A 25,032-nucleotide genomic window follows, 5' to 3' on the forward strand; every position below is an offset into this window, starting at 1 on the left:
TGTTACTGTGCTTGGTTTGCCCCATAAAGCAGATACAGCTTAGATCGCAACACGCAAGTCCTTTCAAATATCTGAAATGTCCCGTCCTGAGAAGGATGGGAATAAACAAGCCCCAACAGTGAAGACTACAGTAAATACCTAACTCTCCAATGCCCAGACACAGACAAACATTCTCAGGTATCACAACAATTCAGGAAAACATGACCTTATCAAACAAACTAAATAAGGCACCAGGGACCAGTCCTGGAGAAACAGAATTTTGTGACCTTTCAGATATACAATTCAAAATAAGTGTCTTGAGGAAAGACAAAGGAGAAATTCAGAATTCAATCAGACAAATTTAACTAAGAGACTGAAATAATCGAAAAGAATCAAGCAGAAATTCTGGAGCTGAAAAATGCTGTTGATACACTGAATAATGCATTGGAGTCTTTTAATAGCAGACGTAGTCAAGCAACAGAAAGAATTAGTGAGTATCAAGACAGGCTATTTGAAAAATGCAGTCAGAGAGACAAAAGATGAAAAATAAAAAACAATGAAGCATTCCTACAGGTTCTAGAAAATAGCCTCAAATGGGCAAATCTGGAAGTTATTGGCCTTTAAGAGGAGGTGGAGAAAGAGATAGATATAGAAAGTATATTCAAAGGCGTAGTAACAGAGAATTTCCCAAACCTACTGGAAGATATCAATACCTAAGTACAAGAAGGTTATAGAACATCAAGTAGATTAAACTCACAAAAGACTACCTCAAGGCATTTAATAATGAAACTCCCAAAAGTCAGGGATAAAGAAAGGTTCCTAAGAGGAACAAGGGAAAAAAAAGAATATAGAGTGAAGTTCAAATACATCTGGCAGCAGACTTTTCAGTGGAAACCTTACAGGCCAGAAGAGCGTGACATAATTTATTTAAATTGCTGAAGAAAAAACCTTTCCCCTAGAATAGTATATCGAGGGAAAATATCCTTAAAATATGAAGGAAAAATGAAGGCAGTCAAAAAAAATCCCAGGCAGTCAAAAGCTGAGGGATTTTATCAACACCAGACCTGCCTTACAAGAAATGCTAAAGGGATTTTTTCAGTCTTAAAGAAAGGATGTTAATGAGCAATAAATAATTACCTAAGAAAACTCACTGGAAATAGGAAGTAGACAAAACATCCCAGAATATGATAACACTGTGATTGTGGTGTATAAACTACCCTTATCCTAAGTAGAGACATTAAAAAAAAAAAAGTGAACCAATCAAAACCAATAACCACAACAAATTTTCAAGACATAGACAGTAAAATAAAATAGAAATAGAAATAATGGAAAGTTAAAAAGTGGTTTGGTGAAGATAAGTTGTAGAGTTTTCATTACTTTTCTCTTTGCTAAAATAATAGGTTATAAAATAGTATTTGCAAGCCTTACTATAACCTCAAACCAAATAATATACAACAGATACATAAAATATTAAAAGCAAGAAACTAAATTATATCATTAGAGAAGATCATCCTCACTAAAGGAAGACACGAAGGAGAGAAATAAGGAAGAGAAGACCACAAAACAACCAGAAAACAAGTAACAAAATTGGAGGAGTAAGTCCCCAGTTATCAGTAATAACATTAAATATAAATGCATTAAACATTCCATTTAGACATAGACTGGCTGAATGAATAAAAATGCAAGACCCATAAATCTGTTGCCTACAAGAACCACACCTTACCTAAAAAAATGGAAAAAGATATTCTATGCTAATGGAAACCAAAAAAGAGCAGGAGTAGCTATACTTTTATCAGACAAGATAGATTTCAAGGCAAAAACTATAAAAAGAGACAAAGAATGTCTCTATTTAATGATAGAGGAATCAATTTAGTAAGAGGATATAACAATTTTAAATATATATGCCCTCAACACTGGAGTGTTTAGTTATATAAAGCAAATGTTATTAGTGCTAAAGAGAGAGACAGACCCTGATATAGTTTCACTGTGTCCCCACCCAAATCTCATCTTAAATTGTAGCTTCCACAATTACCATGTGTAATGGGAGGGACCCAGTGGGAGGTAATTGAATCATGGGGACAGGTCTTTCCCATGCTACTGTCAATATAGTGAATAAGTCTTATGAGATCTTATGGTTTTGTAATGGGGAGTTTCCCTGCACTGGTTCTCTCCCTTTTCTGCTGCCATATAAGATGTGCCTTTAACCTTCTGCCATGATTGTGAGGCCCCTCCCCAGCCTTGTGTAACTGTGAGTCTATTAAACCTCTTTTTATTTATAAATTACCCAGTCTGGGGTATGTCTTTATCAGCAACATGAAAACAGGCTAATACAGGTCCCAGTACAATAATAGCTGGAGACTTCAACACCCTACTTTCAGCATTGGACAGATTTTACAGACAGAAAATTATCTAAGAAGCATCAGACTTAATGTGCACTACAGAACAAGTGATTCTAATACATATTTACAGAACATTTCTTCCAAGAGCTACAGAATATACATTCTCCTGTCAGCACATGGATCATTCTCAAAGATACATCACGTATCATGTGTTAGGTCACAAAACAAGTCTTAAAACATTCAAAAAATCAAAATAACATGAAGCATCTTCTCTGACCACAGTGGAATAAAACTAGAAATTAACAAGAGGAATTTTGGAAACTATTCAAATACATGAAAATTAAACAATATATTCCTGAATGACCAGTGGGTAAATGGAGAAATTAAGAAGGAAATATAAAAATTTCTTGAAAAAAATGATAATGACACAACATACCCCCAAATTCTGGAATACAGCAAAAACAGTACTAAGAGAGAAGTTGATAGCTATAAGTACCTACATTAACAAAGAGAACAAACTTCAAATAAACAATTTAACAATGCTTCTTCAAGAACTAGAAAAGCAAGAGCAAACCAAACCTAAAATTAGTAGAATGATAGTGGAAATAAATAAAATTTACATAAGAAAATAATACAAAAGATCAATGACACCAAAAGATTGTTTGTTGAAAACTTAAACAAAATTGGTGAATTTTTAGCCAGATTAACTAAGAAAAAAAACAGCGAAGACCCAAATAAATAAAATCAGAGATGAAAGAAGAGACATTACAACTGATACTGAAGAAATTCAAAGGATCATTAGTGGCTCCTATGAGCAACTATAGACCAATAAATTTAAAAACCTGGAGGAAATGGGCAAATTCCTAGACACATATAACTACTAAGATCGGATCATGAAGAAATCCAAAACCTGAACAGACCATTAACTGATACTGAAGAAATTCAAAGGATCATTAATGGCTCCTATGAGCAACTACAGACCAATAAATTTAAAAACCTGGAGGAAATGGGCAAATTCCTAGACACATACAACTACTAAGATTGGATCATGAAGAAATCCAAAACCTGAACAGACCATTAACAAATAATGAGATCATAGCCATAATAAAGTCTCCTATCAAGGAACAGACTGGGACACCATGGCTTCACTGCTGAATTTTACTAGACATTTAAAGAAGAACTAATACCAATTCTACCTAAACTATGCCAACAAATAGTGAAGAAAATACTTCCAAACTCATTCTATAAGACCAGTATTACACTGATACCAAAACTAGAGAAAGACATATCAAAAAAAGAAAACTACTGACCAATATCTCTGATGAATATTTATGCAAAAATATGAATCATAATACCAGCAAATAGAATTCAACAATATCTTAAAAAGATCGTTCTTCGTGACCAAGTGGAATTTATCCCTGGGATGCAAGGATCATTCTACATATGCAACTTAATCAATGTGATACATCATATCAGTAGAATGAAGGATAAAAATCATTTTGTCATTTCAATTGATACTGAAAAAGCATTTGATAAAGTTCAACATCCTTCATGATAAAAAACCTAAAAAAACTGGGGATAGAAGCAAACATGCCTCAGTATAATAAAAGACATATATGACAGACCCGCAACTAGTGTCATACTGAATGGAGAAAAATTGAAAGCCATTCCTCTAAGATTTGCAACATGACAAGGATACCCACTTTTTCCCACTATGATTCAACATAGTACTGGAAGTCCTAGCTAGAGCAATCAGACAGGAGAAAGAAATAAAGGGCATCCAAATTGGAAGGAAGAATTCAGATTATCCTTGTTTGCAGATAACATGATGTCATATTTAGAAAAACTTCAAGATTCCACCAAAAACCTACTAGAACTGATAAGCAAATTTAGTAAAGTTGCAGAATACAAAATCAACATACAAAAAAAGTAGCCTTTATGTATGTCAACAGTGAACAATCTGACAAAGAAATAAAAAGTAATCGTATTTACAATAGCCACACATAAAATTAAATACCTTGGAATTAATGAAAGAAGTAAACGATTTCTATAATGAAAACTATAAAACACTGATGAAAGAAGTTGAAGAGGACACCAAAAAATGTGAAGATATCCCATGTTCATGAATTGGAAGAATCAATATTGTTAAAATGTTCATACTACTCAAAGCAATCTACAGACTCAATGCAATCTCTATCAAAATATTAATAATATTCTTCACAGAAATAGAGAAAACAATCCTAAAGTTTATATGAAACCACACAAGACTTGGAATAGCCAAAGCTATCCTAAGCAAAAAGAACAAATCTTTTATTTATTTATTTATTTATTTATTTATTTATTTATTTATTGTCCACAGGTTATTGGGGAACAGGTAATGTTTGGTTACATGAGTAAGTTCTTTAGTGATTTGTGAGATTTTGGTGCACCCATCACCCGAGCTGTATACACACACTGCACCCTGCTTGTAGTTTTTTATCCCTCACGCCTTTCCCACCCTTTCCTCCTGAGTCCCCAAAGTCCATTGTGTCATTCTTATTCTTTTGTATCCTCATAGCTTAGCTCCCACTTACAAGTGAGAACACACGATGTTTGGTTTTCCATTCCTGAGTTACTTCACTTAGAATAATAGTCCCCAACCTCATCCTGGTCACTGTGAATGCCATTAATTCCTTTTTATGGCTGATTGATGGGCTTTTGGGTTGGTTCCACGTTTTTGCAACTGTGAATTGTGCTTCTATAAACATGCGTATGCAAGTATCTTTTTTGTGTGACTTCATTTCCTCTGGGTAGGTACCCAGTAGTGGGATTGTTGGATCAAATGGTAATTCTACTTTTAGTTCCTTAAGGAATCTCCACACTGTTTTCCATAGAGGCTGTACTAGTTTACATGTCCACCAACAGTGTAGAAGTGTTCCCTGTTTACTGCATTCATGCCAACATCTACTATTTTTAAATTATGGCTATTCTTGCAGGAGTAAGGTGTTATCACATTGAGGTTTCGATTTGCATTTCCCTGATCATTAGTGATGTTGATCATTTTTTCATACGTTCATTAGCCACTTGTATATCTTCTTTTGAGAATTGTGTATTAATTTCCTTAGCCAACTTTTTGATTTTTTTTTTTTTTTTCTTGGTTTGTTTGAGTTCATTGTAGATTCTGGACATTAGTCCTTTGTCAGATGTATAGATCGTGAATACTTTTTCCCACTCTGTGGATTGTCTGTTTACTCTGATGACTGTTCCCTTTGCTATGCAAAAGCTTTGTAGTTTAACTAAGTCTCAGCAATTTATCTTTGTTTTTATTGCATTTGCTTTTGGATTCTTGGTCATGAATTCCTTGCCTAAGTCAATGTCTAGAAAAGTTTTTCCAATGTTATAATCTAGAATTTTTATAGTTTCAGGTCTTAGATTTAAGTCCTTAATTCATCTTGTGTTGATTTTTGTATAAGGTGAGAGATGAGGATCCAGTTTCATTCTTCTACGTGTGGCTTCCCAGTGATCCCAGCACCATTTGTTGAAAAGGGTGTCCTTTCCCAACTTTATGTTTTTGCTTGTTTTTTCAAAGATCAATTGGCTGTAAATATTTGGATTTATTCTTGAGTTCTCTATTCTGTTCCATTGGTCTATGTCCCTATTTTCATACCAGTGCCATGCTGTTTTGGTGACCATGGCCTTATAGTATAGTTTGAAATCAGGTAGTGTAATGCCTCCAGATTTGTTCTTTTTGCTCAGTCTTGCTTTGACTATGCTGGCTCTTTTTTGGTTTCCTATAAATTTTTGATTTTTTTTCTAATTCTATGAGGAATGGTGGTGGTATTTTGATGGTAACTGCATTGAATTTGTAGATTGCTTTTGGCAGTATGGTTATTTTCACATTATTGATTCTATGCATCCATGAGCATGGGATGTGTTTGCATTTGTTAGTGTCATCTATTATTTCTTTCAGCAGTGTTTTGTAATTTTCCTTGTAGAGGTCTTTCACCTCCTTGGTTAGGTATATTCCTTAGTATTTTATTTTATTTTATTTTATTTTATTTTATTTTATTTTATTTTAATTTTATTTTTGCAGCTATTGTAAAAGACCTTGAGTTCTTGATTTGATTCTCTGCTTTGTCACTCTTAGTATATAGAAGAGCTACCGATTTGTGTACATTAATTTTTTATCTGGAAACTGCTGAATTTATCAGTTCCAGGAGGTTTCTGGAAAAGTCTTTGGGGTTTTCCAGGTTAACAATCATATCAGCAAATGCAACAGTTTGACTTCCTCTTTACCAGTTTGGATGCCCCTTATTTCTTTCTCTTGTGGGATTGCTTTGGCTTGGATTTCCGGTACGATATTGAACAGGAGTGGTTAGAGTGGGCATCCTTCTCCCATTCTAGTTCTCAGGGGGAATGATTTCAACTTTTCCACATTCAGTATTACAATGGCTGTGGGTTTGTCATGGATGGCTTTTATTATATTGAGGTGTGTCCCTTGTATGCCAATGAATCTTTATGTGTATAAACTGGAAAATATAGAAGAGGTGGATAAACTCCTGGAATGATACCACACTTCTAGTTTAAATCAGGAAGAATTAGATACCCTGAAGAGACCAATAACAAGCAGTGAGATTGAAATTGTGATTAAAAAGTTACCAACACAAAAAAGTCCAGGACCAGATGGAGTCACAACAGAATTCTACCAGACACTCACAAAAGAATTGCTGCCAATTCTATAGGCACTATTCCACAAGATAAAGAAAGAGGGAGCCTTCCCTGAATCATTCAATGAAGCCTATATCACCCTAATGCTAAAATCAGGAAAGGTCATTACAGACCAATATCCCTGATGAAGAGAATTACAGACCAATATCTCTGATGAACATAGATGCTAAAATCCTTAACAAAATACTAGCTAACCAAATCCAAAAACATGTCAAAAAGATAATCCACCATGATCAAGTGGGTTTTATACCAGGTATGCAGGGATGGTTTAACATTAATATCAATATAATGTGATATACTACATAAACATATATCAACACATATCAACATATATTAGCATATACCAACATACATCAACACATACCAATAAATGTGATACACCACATAAATATATATTGTAACATCAATAAATGCGATATGCCACATAAATGGAATAACAAACAAAAATTACATGGTCATCTCAACAGATGCATAAAAAATCATTCATCAAAATCCAGCACCCCTTTATGATTAAAACTCTCAACAAAAAAGAACAAATCTTGGGGAATCACATTACCTGATTTCAAATTATATTATAAAGCTATAGTAATCACAACAGCATGGTACTGCCATAAAAACAGACACATAGAGCAATGGAGCATTAATAGAGCACTGCAACTCCCGGGTCATAAACTGGCATTGGTCTGTGGCATGTTAGGAACCGGGCCATACAGCAGGAGGTGAGCTGCAGGTGGGTAAGCATTCCTGCCTGTGCTCCACCTCTTATCAGATCAGTGATGGCATTAGATTCTCATAGGAGTGTGAGCCGTACTGTGAATTGAGCATGCAAGGGATCTAGGTTGCATGCTCCTTAGGAGAATCTATCTAATGCCTGATTATCTGAGGTGGAACAATTTCATTCCAAAACCATTCCACCCCCACCCTGGTCCATGGAAAAATTGTCTTCCACAAAATCAGTTTCTAGTACCAAAAAGGTTGAGGATCACTGGAATAGAGAACCCAGATACAAATCCACACACCTGCAGTTAACTCATTTTTGACAAAGGTTCCAAGAACATACACTGGGGAAAAAACAGTCTCTTCAATAGATGGTGCCAGAAGAACTAGATATCCATAGGAACAAGAAAGACACTAGACCCCTATCTCTTGCCATATACAAAATCAAATCAAAATAGATTAAAGACTTAAGTCTAAGACTTTAAACTATAAAACTACCTCAAGAAAACATTGGGAAAAGTCTCCAAGACATTGGTCTAGGCAAAAATTTCTTGAGTAGTGCCACACAAGCACAGGTAACCAAAGCAAAAATGGATAAATGAGATCACATCAAGTTAAGTAGCTTCTGTACAGCAGAGGATGCAATCAACACAGTGAAATAATAACCCATAAAATGGGAGAAAATATTTGCAAACTACCCATCTGACAAGGGATTAATTGCCAGAATATACAAGGAGCACAAATAACTCTATAGGATAAACTCTAATTATCTGATTAAGAAATGGGCCAGACTAAGAAGCTGCTAGGCTTCTCAGAAATGGGGCAGACAGAACAAGAGGGAGGACAGAGCAGAGGCCAGAGCCCAGGCAGGATACAGCGCCATGCCACCACCACGGGCATCCAGGGAGGAGTGTCAACCAATATGGAAAACAGTTTGAATTTTTAAATTTGACAAAATCCAAAAAGAATTTGATAAAATCAAGCATTAATTAAAAATTCAACATCCATTCATGATGAAAACCTTCAAAAAATTGGGGATAGAAAAAACATACCTCAACATAATAAAAGCTGTATATGACATACCCACAGCTAGTATCATACTGAGTGGGGAAAAGTGGAAAGCCTTTCCTCTAAGATCTGGAACACAACAAGGATGTTTACTTTCACCACTGATATTCAACCTAATACTGGAAGTCCTACCTTGAGCATTCCAACAACAGAAAGATATAAAGGGCATCCAAACTGGAAAGGAAGAAGCCAAATTATTATCCTTTTTGCAGATGATATGATCTTATATTTGAAAAAACTGAAAGCCTCCACAAGAAAATTATTAGAATTGATAAATTCAGTAAAGTTGTGGGATACAAAATCAACATACAAAAATAAATAGTATTTCTAGATGCCAACAGCGAACAATCTGAAAAAGTAATATAAAGAGATCCCAGTTACAATAGTCACACATAAAATTAAGTACCTAGTAATTAACCAAAGAAATGAAAGATCCCTGTAATAAAAACTATAAAACTCTGATAAGGGAAATTGAAGAGGACACCAAAAAATAAAAAAAAATTTCATGTTCATGAATTGGAGGAATCAATATTGATAAAATGTGCATACAACCCAAAGCAATCTACAGATTCAAGACGTTCCCTATCAAAATACCAATGACATTCTTCATAGAAATATACAAAACAATCCTAAAATTTATATGGAACCACAAAGACTCAGAATAGCCAAAACTATCCTAAGCAAAAATAACAAATCTTGAGGAATCATATTACCTGACCTCAAATTATACTACAGAGCTATAGTAACCAAAACAGCATAGTACTGGCATAAAAACAGAAATATAGAGGAATGGAACAGAATAGAGAACCCAGAAACAAATCCACACACCTACAATGAACTCATTTTTGACAAAGGTGCCAAGAACATACACTGGGGAAAATACAGTCTTTTCAATAAATGGTGCTGGATAAAGTAATGAAAAACTGGATATCTATATGCAGAAGGGTGAAACTAGACTCCTATCTCTTACCATATACAAAAGTCAAATAAAAATAGATTAAAGACTTCAATCTATGACCTTAACAATGTGAAACTACTACAAACAATCATTGGGGAAAATCTCCAGGACATTGATCTGGACAAAAGTTTTTTGAGCACAGGGTTACCCCACAAACCTAGGCAACCAAAGAAAAAATGGACAAATGAGATCGCATCAAGTAAAAAATCTTCTGTACAACAAAGGATACAATCAACAAAGTGAAAAGACAATTCCCTAAATGGGAGAAAATATTTGTAAACTATCCATCTGACACAGGATTAAAGACTGGAATATATAAGAAACTCAAACAACTCTACAGGAATAAATCAAATGATGTCTGGTCAAAAGATCTCCAAAAGATTTAAATAGATGTTTCTCAAAAGAAGACATACAAATGGCAAACAGGTATATTAAAAGGTGTTCAACATTATCTATCATCAGAGAAACGAAAATGAAAACTACAATGAAATACCATCTTACATAAGTTAAAATGGGTTGTATTCAAAAGACAGGCAATAACAAAAACTGCCAAAGATGCAGGGAAAAGGGAACCCTCATACACTTTTGGTGAAAATGTAAATTAACAACCACTATGGAGAGCAGCTTGGAGGTTTCTCAAAACAATAAAAATTGAGCTACCATGTGATCCAGTAATCCCACTGCTGGGTATATACCCAAAATAATGGAAAGCAGTATATCAAAGAGATATCTGCACTCCTATGTTTGTTGCAGCATTACTTACAATAGCAGAAATTTGGAAGCAACCTAAGTATTCATCAACAGATGAACGAGTAAAGAAATCTGGTACATATTCACAATGGGTTACTATTCATCCATAAAAAGAATGAGATTGAGTCATTTGCAACAACGTCAATGGAATTGGAGATCATTATGTTAAGTGAAATAAGCCAGGCACAGAAAGAAAAACATTGCATGTTCTCACTTATTTGTGGAATCTAAAAATCAAAACAATTGAACTCATAGAGATACAGAGTAGAAGGATGGTTACCAGAGGCTGGGAAGGGTAGTGGGGACCTGGGGGAGAGGCGAGGATGGTTAATGGCTACATAAAAATAGGAAGAATGAATAAGACCTAGTATTTGCTAGCACGACAAGGTTACTATAGTCAATAATAACTTAACTGTACATTTTAAAATATCTTTGAGTGTAGTTGGAGTGTTTGCAGCTCAATGGATAAATGCTTGAGGGGATGGATACCCCATTCTTCATGTGTTTTTTTCACATTGCATACCTGTATCAAAACATCTCATTTACCCCATAAATATATACACCTACTATGTACTCACAAAAATTAAAAACAACAAAACTGAGTAGAATTTATGTATTAGGAGATAATATGCTTCCTCCTCACTTGCCACCATACAGCCTCTGCACCTAAACATTGAAAAGAAGAAAGCCTTCCTTCTTTCAAAACTTGTGTTTAGAAAGCCTGAATTAAAGAGCTATATGCTCTTTGCAATATTCTGTATGAACAATACCTCAGAGACGTGACCCTGTACAATTTCCCACTCTTCTACTGCGTTGAAATAATGTTTTTATTGATTTGTGGCCTATATTTATCCCATTTCTTTCCTCTGAGGTTTCTTCCTTGCATCGCAATGTCAAGGAAACAAAAAGTTTCTGTTACTTATTAACCAAAGACCCAAGAAAACAAAAACTGCTTCAATAAAATATTTAAGAAAAAAATTAAGGTAATATATATTATCATCTTTATCTTTTTGAAACTGGAAGTTTCAGTTGAAGAATCAAGGTATAATCAGTAGGCATTTCTAATGTGAGTTACCAAACGAAGATACAAATTTTCAAAGGAAAGAGAAGTTTCATAGCTCTTAAATACCTTCATTCAAAAAGGGTAATACAAGAATTAGGCTGTTGAGGATTTTTGCAGGATTTGGTGAAGAGAATTTCTTTGGTAGAGCTGTGTGGTGATTTTTGCCATTCACAAGGGGAAAGAGTGTTGGGAGTATCTCTAGTGAAAAGCACTTCATCAGGACCATGGAGATTTTGAGATGGGATTTCCCCTAGAGGACTTGTGTCTGATCATTAGCTGCTTTGCCAGTAGAGTTGCTGTGGCTAGCTTTGGATCAGTCTGTGCTCTGAGCTTTCCTGGGCAAAGGGTGTAGGAACCTTGCTTGTGGGTTCGAGGAGAGCCATATGGTAGAACCAGCCTGAAGCCATCTGAAATCTAGTCAATAAGGTCTTTTAAAAGTTCAGCAAAATTTCAGGATACAAAATTGATGGACACAAATCAGTAGCTCTGCTATATACCAACAGTGACCAAGGTTTGAATCAAATCGAGAATTCAACCCCTTTACAACGGCTGCAAAAATAAAAATAAATACATAAAACAAAATACTTAGAAATGTACTTAACAAAGGAGGTAAAAAAAAAAAAAAACCTCTACAAGGAAAACTATAAAACACTGCTGAACAAAATCATAGATGACACAAACAAATGGAAACACATCCCATGTTCATGAATGAGTAGAATCAATATTGTGAAAATGACCATACTGCCAAAAGCAATCTACAAATTCAAAACAATCCTTATAAAAATACCAGCATCATTCTTCACAGAATTAGAAAAAACAATCCTAAAATTCATATGGAACCAAAAAAGAGCCTACATAGCCAAAGCAAAACTAAGGAAAAAGAACTAATCTGGAAGCATTACATTGCCCAACTTCAAACTACACTATAAGGCCATAGTCACCAAAACAGAATGGTATTGGTATATAAATAGGTATATAGACCAATGAAACAGAATTGAGAACCCAGAAATAAATCTAAATACTTACTGTCAATTGATCTTCAAAAAAGCAAACAAAAACATAAAGTCGGGAAAGGACACCCTATTCAACAAATGGTACTTGGATAATTGGCAAGCCTCGTGTAGAATAATGAAGCTGGATCCTCATCTCTCATCTTATATAAAAAACAACTCAAGATGGATCAAAGACTTAAATCTAAGATCTGAAACCATAAAAGTTCTAGAAGAGGTGCTGGCAACATGGCTGAATAGGAACAGCTCTGGTCTGTAGCTCCCAGTGAGATCGATGCAGAACTCAGGTGATTTCTGCATTTCCAACTGAGGTACCTAGTTCATCTCATTGGGACTGCTTGGATAGTGGGTGTAGTCCATGGAGGGTGAGCCAAAGCAGGGTGGGGGCATCACCTCACCCAGAAAGCACAAGGGATCAGGAGATTTCATTTTCCTAGCCAAGGGACGCTGTGAGAGACGGTACTGGGAGCAACAGTGCACTCCAGCCCAGATACTATGCTTTTCCCACAGTCTTTGCAACCAGCAAACCATGAGATCTTCTCTGGTGCCTGGCTTGGTGGGTGCTATCCCCATGAAGTCCATCAAGCTAAGATTCACTGGCTTGAAATTCTTGCTGCCAGCACAGCAGCAGTCTGAGATTGACCTGGGATGCTGGAGCTTGGTGGGGGGAGGGGCGTCCACATTTGCTGGGGCTTGAGTAGGCAGTTTTACCCTCACAGTGTAAACAGAGCCTCCTAGAAGTTCGAAATGGATGGAGCCCACCGCAGCTCAGTGAGGCCACTGCGGCTAGACAGCCTCTCTACATTTTCTCCTTTCTGGGCAGGGCATCTCTGAAAAAGAGGCAGCAACCCCAGTCAGGGACATATAGATAAAACCCCCATCTCCCTGGGACACAGCACCTGGGGGAAGGGGTGGCTGTGGAGCAGCTTAAGCAGACCTTAACGTCCCTGCCTGACAACTCTTAAGAGAGCAGTGGATCTCCCAGCACAGCATTAAAGCTCTGATAAGGGACAAGCTGCCTCCTCAAGTGGGTCCCTGACCCCCATCTATCCTGACTGGGAGATAACCCCCAGTAGGGGCCAACAGACACCTCATACAGGAAAGCTCTTGCCGGCATCTGCCAAGTGCCCCTCTGGGATGAAGCTTCCAGAGGAAGGAACAGGCAGCAATCTTTGCTGTTCTGCAGCCTGAACTGGTGATACCCAGGCAAATAGGTTCTGGAGTGGACCTCCAGCATACTCCAGCAGTCCTGCAGAAGAGAGCCTGTTAGAAGGAAAACTAACAAGCGAAAGGATTATTAGCAACATCAACAAAAAGGACGTCTACTCAGTAACCCCATCTGAAGGTCACCAACATCAAAGACCAAAGGTAGATAAATCCATGAAGATGGGGAGAAACCATCATAAAAAGGCTGAAAACTCCAAAAACCAGAATGCCTCTTCTCCTCCAGGGGATCACAACTCCCCTCCAGCAAGGGAACAAAACTGGACAGATAATGAGTTTGATGAATGGACAGAAATAGGCTTTAGAAGGTGGGTAATAACAAACTCCTCCAAGCTAAAGGAGCATATTCTAACCCAGTGCAAGGAAGCTAAGATGCTTCAAAAAAGGTTAGAGGAATTGCTAACTAGAATAACCAGTTTAGAGAAGAACATACATGATGTTATGGAGCTGAAAAACACAGCACAAGAACCTTGTGAAGCATACACAAGTATTAATACCCAAATCGGTCAAGTGGAAGAAAGGATATAAGAGATTGAAGATAAACTCAATTAAATAAAAGAAGAAGACAAGATTAGAGAAAAAAAAAAAAAAACAGTGAAAAGAAGTGAACAAAGCCTCCAAGTAATATGGGACTATATGAAAACACCAAATATACGTTTGATTGGTGTACCAAATATATGTCTGATGGGGAGAATGGAACCAAGTTGGAAAACACTCTTCAGGAGAACTTCCCAACCTGGCAAAGCAGGCCAACATTCATTGCAATGAAGGAAAAAATGTTAAGGGTAGCAAGAGAGGAAGGTCAGGTTACCCACAAAGGGAAGCCCATCAGACTAATAGCAGATCTCTCTGCAGAAACCCTACAAGCCAGAAGAGAGTGGGGGCCAATATTCAACATTGTTAAAGAAAAGAATTTTCAACCCAGAATTTCATATCCAGCCAACCTAAGCTTCATAAGTGAAGGAGAAATAAAATCCTTTACAGCCAAGCAAATGCTGAGAGATTTTGTCAACACCAGGCCTGCCTTACAAGAACTCCTGAAGGAAGCAATAAACATGGAAAGGAACGACTGGTACCAGCCACTGCAAAAACATACCATATTGTAAAGACCATCATCACTATGAAGAAAGTGATCAACTAATGGGGAAAATAATGAGCTAGCATCATAATGACAGGATCAAATTCACACGTAACAATATTAAACTTAAAAGAAAATGGGCTAAATGTCCCAATTAAAAGATACAGACTGGCAAGTTGGATAAAGAGTCAAGACCCATCAGTGTGCTCTATTCAGGAGACCCATCTTTCATGCAAAGACACAAACAGGCTCAAAATAAAGGGATGGAGGGAAAAAAAAAAAAGGGATGGAAAAAAAAAAAAAAAAAAAAAAAAAGCAGAGGTTGCAATCCTAGTCTCTGATAAAACAGACTTTGAACCAACAAAGCTCAAAAGAGACAAAGAAGGGCATTACATAATGGTAATGGGATCAATGCAACAAGAAGAGCTAACTATGCTAAGTATATATGCACCCAATACAAGATCACCCAGATTCATAAAGCAAGTTCTTAGAGACCTACAAAGAGACTTAGACTCCCACACAATAATAATGGGAGACTTTAACACACTACTGTCAACACTAGACAGATCAACGAGACAGAAAATTAACAAGGATATCCAGGGCTTGAACTCAGCTCTGTACCAAGCAGTCCTAATAGGCATCTACAGAACTCTCCACCCCAAATCCAGAGAATATACATTCTTCTCAGCACCACATCACACTTATTCTAAAATTTACCACATAATTGGAAGTAAAACATTCCTCAGCAAATGCAAAAGAATGGAAATCATAACAGTCTCTCAGAGCACAGTGCAAACAAATTAGAACTAAGGATTTAGAAACTCACCCAAAACCACACAAGCACATGGAAACTGAACAATCTGCTCCTGAATGACTGCTGGGTAAACAATTAAATGAAGGTAGAAATAAATAAGTTCTTTGAAACCAATGGGAAGAAAGACACAACCTATGAGAATCTCTGGGATGCATTTAAAGCAGTGTGTAGAAGAAAATTTATAGCACTAAATGCACACAAGAGAAAGCAGGAAAGATAAAAAATTGGCACCCTAACAACACAACTAGAAGAACTAAAGAAGGAACAGCAAACAAATTCAAAAGCTAGCAGAAGACAAGAAATAACTAAGATCACAGGGAACTGAAGGAGACAGAGACACAAAAAAACCTTCAAAAAATTAATGAATCCAGGACCTGGTTTTTTTAAAAGATCAGCAAAATTGATAGACCACTAGCCAGACTAATAAGGAAGAAAAGAGAGAAGAATCAAATAGATGTAATAAAAAATGATAAAGGGGATATCACCACTGATCCCACAGAAATACAAACTACCATCAGAGAATACTATAAACACCTCTATGCAAATAAACTAGAGAAATGGATAAATTCCTGGACACATACACCCTCCCAAGTCTAAACCAGGAAGAAGTCAAATCCCTGAATAGATCAATAACTAGTTCTTAAAATGAGGCAAAAATGAATAGCCTACCAACCAAGAAAAGGCCGGGACCAGACGGATTCACACCCTGATTCTACCAGAGGTACGAGCAGCTGGTACCATTCCTTCCGAAACTACTCCAAACAATAGAAAAAGAGGGAGTCCTCCCTAACACATTTAAGAGGACAGCATCATCCTGATAGCAAAACCTGGCAGACACAACAAAAGAAGAAAATTTTAGGCTAATATCCCTGATGAACATTGATGTGAAAATCCTCAATAAAATACTGGCAAACTGAATCCAGTAGCACATCAAAAAGCTTATCCACCACCACCAAGTCATCTTGATCCCTGGGATGCAAGACTCATTCAACATATGCAAATCAATAAATGTAATCCATCTCATAAACAGACCCAGTGACAAAAACCACATGATTTTCTCAATTGATGCAGAAAAGGCATTCATCAAAATTCAACAGAACTTCATGCTAACAGCTCTCAACAAACTAGGTATTGGTGGAATGTATCTCAAAATAATAAGATCTGTTTATGACAAACCCACAGCTAATATCATACTGAATGAACAAAAACTAGAAGCATTCCCTTTGAAAACTGGCACAAGATAAGGATGTCCTCTCTCACCACTCCTATTCAACATGGTGTTGGAAGTTCTAGCTAGGTCAGTCAGGCAAGAGCAAGAAATAAAGCGTATTCAATTTGGAAAAGAGGAAGTCAAATTGTCTCTGTTTACAGATGACATCATTGTATATTTAGAAAACCCCATCGTCTCAGCCCCAAATCTCCTTAAGCTGATAAACCACTACAGCAAACTCTCAGGATACAAAATTGATGTGCAAAAATCAGAAGCATTTCTATATACCAATAGCAGACAGAGAGTCAAATCATGAGTCAACTCCCATTCACAATTGCTACAAAGATAATAAAATACCTGGGAATACAACTTACGAGGGATGTGAAGGACCTCTTCAAGGAGAACTACAAACCACTGCTCAAGGAAATAAGAGAGGACACAAACAAATGGAAAAATATTCCATGCTCATAAATAGGAACAATCAATATTGTGAAAATGGCCATACTGCCCAAAGTAATTTATAGATTCAATGCTATCCGCATCAAGCTACCATTGACTTTATTCCCAGAATTGGAAAAAACTACCTTAAATTTCATACAGAACCAAAAAAGAACCTGCATAGACAAGACAATCATAAGCAAAAAGAACAACATTGGAGGCATCACGCTACCTGACTTCAAACTATATTACAAGGCTACAGTAACCAAGACAACATGGTGCTGGTACTAAAACAGATATATAGACCAAAGGAAGAGAACAGAGCCCTCAGAAATAACACCACACATCTACAACCATCTGGTCTTTGATAAACTGGACAAAAACAAGCAATAGGGAAACGGTTCCCTATTTAATAAGTGGTGTGAGTAAAACTGGCTAGCGCCATATGTAGTAAACTAAAACTGGATCCCTTCCTTACACCTTATACAAAAATTAACTCAAGATGGTGGATTAAAGACTTTAACATAAGACGTAAAACCATAAAAGCCCTAGAAGAAAACCTAGGCAATACCATTCAGGCCATAGGCATGGGCAAAGACTTCATGACTAAGACACCAAAAGCAATGGTAAACAAAAAGCCAAAATAGGCAAATGGGATCTAATTAAACTGAGGAGCTTCTGCACAGCAAAAGAAACTATCATCAGAGTAAACAGACAAACTACAGAATGGGAGAAAATTTTTGCAGTCTATCCATCCAAAATTTTTGCAATCTATCCATCCAAAGCAATAATATCTAGAATCTACAAAGAACTTAAAGAAATTTAAAAGAAAAAAAAACCCCATCAAAAAGTGGGTGAAGGATTTGAACAGACAGTTCTCAAAAGAAGACATTTATGCAGCCAACAGACATATGAAAAAATGCTCATCACCACTGGTCATTAGAGAAATGCAAATCAAAACCACAATGAGATACCATCTCATGCCAGTTAGAATGACAATCATTAAAAAGTCAGGAAACAACAGATGCTGGAGAGGATGTGGAGAAATAGGAATACTTTTACACTGTTGGTGGGAGTGTAAATTAATTCAACCATTGTGGAAGACAGTGTGGCAATTCCTCAAGGATCTAGAACAAGAGATACCATTTGACCTAGCAATGCCATTACTGGGTATATACCGAAAGGATTTTAAATGATTCTTCTATAAAGACACATGCACATGTATGTTTATTGCAGCACTGTTCACAATAGCAAAGTCTTGGAACTGGCCCAAATGCCCATCAATGTTAGACTAGATAAAGAAAATGTGGCACATATACACCATGGATCACTATGCAGCCATTAAAAAGGATGAGTTCACATCCTTTGGAGGGACATTGATAAAGCTGGAAACCATTATTCTCAGCAAACTAACACAAAAACAGAAAACCAAACACCACATGTTCTCACTCATAAGTGGGAGTTGAACAATGAGAACACATGGGCACAGGGAGGGGAACATCACACAACAAGACCTGTCATGGGGTTGGAGGCTAGGCGAGGGATAGCATTAGGAGAAATACCTAATGTAGATGACGGGTTGATGGGTGCAGCAAACCATCATGGCACACGTATACCTATGTAACAAACCTGCATGTTTTGCACATGTACCCCAGAAATTAATGTATAATAATTTTAAAAAGAACTTAAACAAATTTACAAGAAAAAATCAAATCACCCCATTAAGAATTTGGCAAAGGACATGAACAGACACTTTTCAAAGAAGACATTCATGTGGCCAACATTCATATGAAAAAAACTCTATGTCACTGATCATTAGAGAAACGCAAATCAAACCACAATGAGATCCCATCTCGCACCAGTCAGAATGGCTATTATTAGAAAGTCCAAAAATGAGAGATGCTGGCGAGGTTTTGGAGAAAACGGAACACTTATACACTGTTGATGGGAGTGTAAATTAGTTCGACCATTGTGGAAGACAAACACCTAGAGACAGAAATACCATTCAACCCAGCAACCCCATTACTGGGTAATATACCCAAAGGAATATAAACCACAGGAAGGGGAACGTCACACACTGGGGCCTGTTGTGGGGTGGGGGGAGGGGGGGAGGGATAGGATTAGGAGATATACTTAATGTTAAATGACGAGTTAATGGGTGTAGCACACCAACATGGCACATGTATACATGTGTAACTAACCTGCACATTGAGCACATGTACCCTAAAACTTAAAGTATAATAAAAAAATAAAAAGAATAAAGGCATGTGTATATGCTCATTGCAGCACTATTCACAATAGCAAAGACATGGAATTAACCTAAATGCCCATCAATGGCAGACTGGATACAGAAAATGTGGTATATGTACACTATGGAGTATATGCAGCCAGAAAAAAGAACAAGATCATGCACTTTGCAGGGGCATGGATGGAGTTGGAGGCCATATCCTTAGCAAGCTATTCCAGAAACAGAAAACCAAACACTGCTTGTTCTCACTTATAAGTGGAAGTCAAATGATGAGAACACATAGAGGGAAAAAACATACACTGAGGCCTATTGGAGGATAGAGGGTGGGAGGAGGGAGAGGATCAGGAAAGATAACTAATGGGTACTGGGCTTAAATACCTGGGTGATGAAATAATCTATACAACAAAACCCCATGACAAGAATTTACCTTTGTAACAAACCTGCATATGTACCCCTGAACTTAAAATAAAAATTAAAAAAAGGAAAAAAAATTCTAGAAGATAACATCGGAAAAAGTTTTCTAGACAATGGCTTAGCCATAGTTTCATGACAAAGAAACCAAAAGCAAATGCAACAGAGACAAAGATAAATAGATGGGACTTAATTAAACAAAAAAGCTTCTGCACAGCAAAAGAAATAATCAGCAGAGTAAACAGACAACCCATAGAGTGGGAGAAAATCTTCACAATGTATACCTCCACTAAAGTACTAATATCCAGAATTTACAAGGAACTCAAACCAATCAGCACAAACAAAACAAACAATCCCATCAAAAAGTGGGCTAAGAACATGAATAGACAGTTCTCAAAAGAGGATACACAAATGGGCAACAAGCATATGAAAAAATGCTCAAAATCAATTAATGATCAGGGAAATGAAAATCAAATCCACAATGCAGTACCACCTCATGCCTGCAAGAATTACCATGATCAAAAAAATAAAAAAATAATAAATGTTGACATTCTCAATAGAGAATATCTCTGGTACTAGGGATGGAGCAATGAACAATATATATTCCTTAATATAGGCTTGCATTCTGACAGGCAGAAAGAGATGATAAATTTTAAAATAAACAATTACATATTAGAATATATAGTTCCATAGAACTGTATTAGAACTATATTCTATTCTATAGAATATATATATCTATATATTTATATCTCTCTGTATCTATCTATAGATACAGATAAATAGATACATATATGTTTTCCTTTAATAGTCTTTCATGTTTCTCTAATATTAATTGGAAGTGGAAGCCTTGCAACCCAGTCTCTTAGACATAACTCGTGGACAAAGATTTGGGGGGATTTGGACACAAGATAAAATAAAGCTAGATAAATTATTAATTTTCAGTCTATAAATATTTTTGTATTTCCCTAGTATGTATCAGGAATTATTCTAGGCATTGAAAATATAGGGATAACAGGACAAATTCTCTGCCTTCATGAAACTTACATATTTTAGGAGAGATGAACAAGAAGAAAATAAACATATATGTTCAAACATCTAGTTTTAGATAATGGTAAATACACTGGAACCATAAAGTGAAGTAAGTGGATATATTAGACCCAGTGGAAACACGATCTTGGATCTGCCTAGCATTACCTACCTGACTACTTACTCTGGTGTTGATTACTTACCTTGCTTCTTTGACTGAGCTGGACCTAATGATTGCTTGTATCATCCCTAGGGTTATAAATCTACCATCGCCACCATTACCATCTAAGGAGACCCCCATACATGATGCCACTTTAAGAGGAGAGGCCCCCTCTGCATGCCTTATCTCGAATGTATGCTTGAAGTCTTAGACTTATTCAGAAGCTTCCTGAAACAGCTGCTTTACACAAACTGGAAGTGTGGGGGAGTTAAAATGTTGTTGGATTTCACACCCATTAGAATAACTACTATTAAAAAAACCCCACAAAATAACTCTTGGCAAGGATGTGTAGAAATTGGAACACTTATGCACTGTTGGTAGGAATGTAAAATTGTGCATCTTCTATGGAAAACATTATGGTGATTTCTCAAAAAATTAAAAATAGAATTATCATATGATCTAGCAATTCTATTTCTGGTATATATAAAAAATAATTGAGAATGGGTCTCAAAGAGATATTTGCACACCTGTGTTTGCAGCAGCATTATTCACAATAGCCAAGAGGTAGAAGGAACCCAAATGTCCACCTATGAATAGACAAAATGCGGTGTGTACATACAGAGGAAATCTTTCAACCTTAAAAAGGAAGGAAATCTTACTACATGTGACACCTTAGATGAACCCAGAGGACATTATGCTAAGTGAAATAAGCCATTCATAGAAAGAAAAATATTGTGATTAAATTTACACGAGGTTCCTAGAGTAGACAAATGCATAGAGACAGAAAGTAGAATGGTGGTTTCCAGTGGCTGGGGAGAAGGGGAAGTGGGGAATTGTTCCTTAATGTGTATAGAGTTTTAGTTTTGCAAGACAAAGAAACTTCTGGAGATTGATTACATAACAATGTGAATGTATTTAACCCAAATAAACTGCACAATTAAAGTGGTTAAATTTTACTCCATGTGTGTTTTACCACAATTTAAAAAATGCCAGGGGTGGAGCCAAGATGGCCGAATAGGAACAGCTCCGGTCTACAGCTCCCAGCCTGAGCGACACAGAAGACGGGTGATTTCTGCATTTCTGTTTGAGGTACCGGTTTCATCTCACTAGGGAGTGCCAAACAGTGGGTGCAGGACAGTCAGTGAAGCGCACTGTGCGAGAGCCGAAGCAGGGCAAGGCATTGCCTCACTCAGGAAGTGCAGGGGGTCAGGGAGTTCCCTTTCCTAGTCAAAGAAAGGGGTAACAGACGGCACCTGGAAAATCAGGTCAGTCCCACCCTAATACAGCGCTTTTCCAACAGGCCTGGAAAATGGCACACTAGGAGATTGTGTCCCGCACCTGGCTCGGAGGGTCCTGTGCCCACGGAGTCTCGCTGATTGCTAGCACAGCAGTCTGAGATCAAACTGCAAGGCGGCAGCAAGGCTGGGGGAGGGGCGCCCGCCATTGCCCAGGCTCGCTTAGGTAAACAAAGCAGCCAGGAAGCTCGAACTGGGTGGAGCCCACCACAGCTCAAGGAGGCCTGCCTGCCTCTGTAGGCTCCACCTCTGGGGGCAGGGCACAGACAAACAAAAAGTCAGCAGGAACCTCCACAGACTTAAATGTCCCTGTCTGACTGACAGCTTTGAAGAGAGTGGTGGTTCTCCCAGCACGCAGCTGGAGATCTGAGAACGGACAGACTGCCTCCTAAAGTGGGTCCCTCACCCCCGAGCAGCCTAACTGGGAGGCACCCCCCAGTAGGGACAGACTGACACCTCACTCGGCCGGGTACACCTCTGAGACAAAACTTCCAGAGGAACTATCAGGCCGCGTACTCCTCTGAGACAAAACTTCCAGAGGAACTATCAGACAGCTGAATTTGTGGTCTCACGAAAATCCGCTGTTCTGCAGCCACCGCTGCTGACACCCAGCCAAACAGAGTCTGGAGTGGACCTCTAGTAAACTCCAACAGACCTGCAGCTGAGGGTCCTGTCTGGTAGAAGGAAAACTAACAAACAGAAAGGACATTCACACCAAAAACCCAGCTGTACATCACCATCATCAAAGACCAAAAGTAGATAAAACCACAAATATGGGGAAAAAACAGAGCAGAAAAACTGGAAACTCTAAAAAGCAGAGCACCTCTCCTCCTCCAAAGGAACGCAGTTCCTCACCAGCAACGGAACAAAGCTGGATGGAGGAGGACTTTGACGAGTTGCGAGAAGAAGGCTTCAGACGATCAAACTACTCCGAGCTATGGGAGGAGATTCAAAACAATAGCAAAGAAGTTAAAAACTTTGAAAAAAAATTAGACAAATGCATAACTAGAATAACCAATGGAGAGAAGGGCTTAAAGGAGCTGATGGAGCTGAAAGCCAAGTATCAAGAACTATGTGAAGATTGCAGAAGCCTCAGTAGCAGATGCGATCAACTGGAAGAAAGGGTATCGCTGATGGAAGACGAAATGAATGAAATGAAGTGAGAAGGGAAGTTTAGAGAGAAAAGAATAAAAAGAAATGAACAAAGCCTCCAAGAAATTTGGGACTATGTGAAAAGACCAAACCTACGTCTGATTGGTGTACCTGAAAATGATGGGGAGAATGGAACCAAGCTGGAAAACACTCTGCAAGATATTATCCAGGAGAACTTCCCCAATCTAGCAAGGCAGGCCAACATTCAGATTCAGGAAATACAGAGAATGCCACAAAGATACTCATCGAGAAGAGCAACTCCAAGACACATAATTGTCAGATTCACCAAAGTTGAAATGAAGGAAAAAATGTTAAGGGCAGCCAGAGAGAAAGGTTGGGTTACCCACAAAGGGAAGCCCATCAGACTAACAGCTGATCTCTCGGCAGAAACTCTACAAGCCAGAAGAGAGTGGGGGCCGATATTCAACATTCTTAAAGAAAAGAATTTTCAACCCAGAATTTCCTATCCCGCCAAACTAAGCTTCATAAGTGAAGGAGAAATAAAATACTTTACAGACAAGCAAACGCTGAGGATTTTGTCACCACCAGGCCTGCCCTAAAAGAGCTCCTGAAGGAAGCACTAAACATGGAAAGGAACAACCGGTACCAGCCACTGCAAAAACATGCCAAATTGTAAAGACCATCGAAGCTAGGAAGAAACTGCATCAACTAACGAGCAATATCATAATGACAGGATCAGATTCACACGTAACAATATTAACTTTAAATGTAAATGAGCTAAATGCTCCAATTAAAAGACACAGACTGGCAAACTGGATAAGGAGTCAGGACCCATCAGTATGCTGTATTCAGAAACCCATCTCACATGCAGAGACACACATAGACTCAAAATAAAGGGATGGAGGAAGATCTATCAAGCAACTGGAAAACAAAAAAAGGCAGGGGTTGCAATCCTAGTCTCTGATAAAATAGACTTTAAACCAACAAAGATCAAAAGAGACAAAGAAGGCCATTACATAATGGTAAAGGGATCAATTCAACAAGAAGAGCTAACTATCCTAAATATATATGCACCCAACACAGGAGCACCCAGATTCATAAAGCAAGTCCTGAGTGACCTACAAAGGGACTTAGACTCCCACACAATAATAATGGGAGATTTTAACACCCCACTGTCAACATTAGACAGATCAACGAGACAGAAAGTTAACAAGGATATCCAGGAATTGAACTCAGCTCACACAAAGTGGACCTAATAGACATCTACAGAACTCTCCACCCCAAATCAACAGAATATACATTTTTTTCAGCACCACACCACACCTATTCCAAAATTGACCACATAGTTGGAAGTAAAGCTCTCCTCAGCAAATGTAAAAGAACAGAAATTATAACAAACTGTCTCTCAGACCACAGTGCAATCA

This window comes from Hylobates moloch, unplaced genomic scaffold (assembly GCF_009828535.3).
Source record: "Hylobates moloch isolate HMO894 unplaced genomic scaffold, HMol_V3 SCAFFOLD_8, whole genome shotgun sequence".
In the NCBI taxonomy this organism is placed as follows: domain Eukaryota; kingdom Metazoa; phylum Chordata; class Mammalia; order Primates; family Hylobatidae; genus Hylobates; species Hylobates moloch.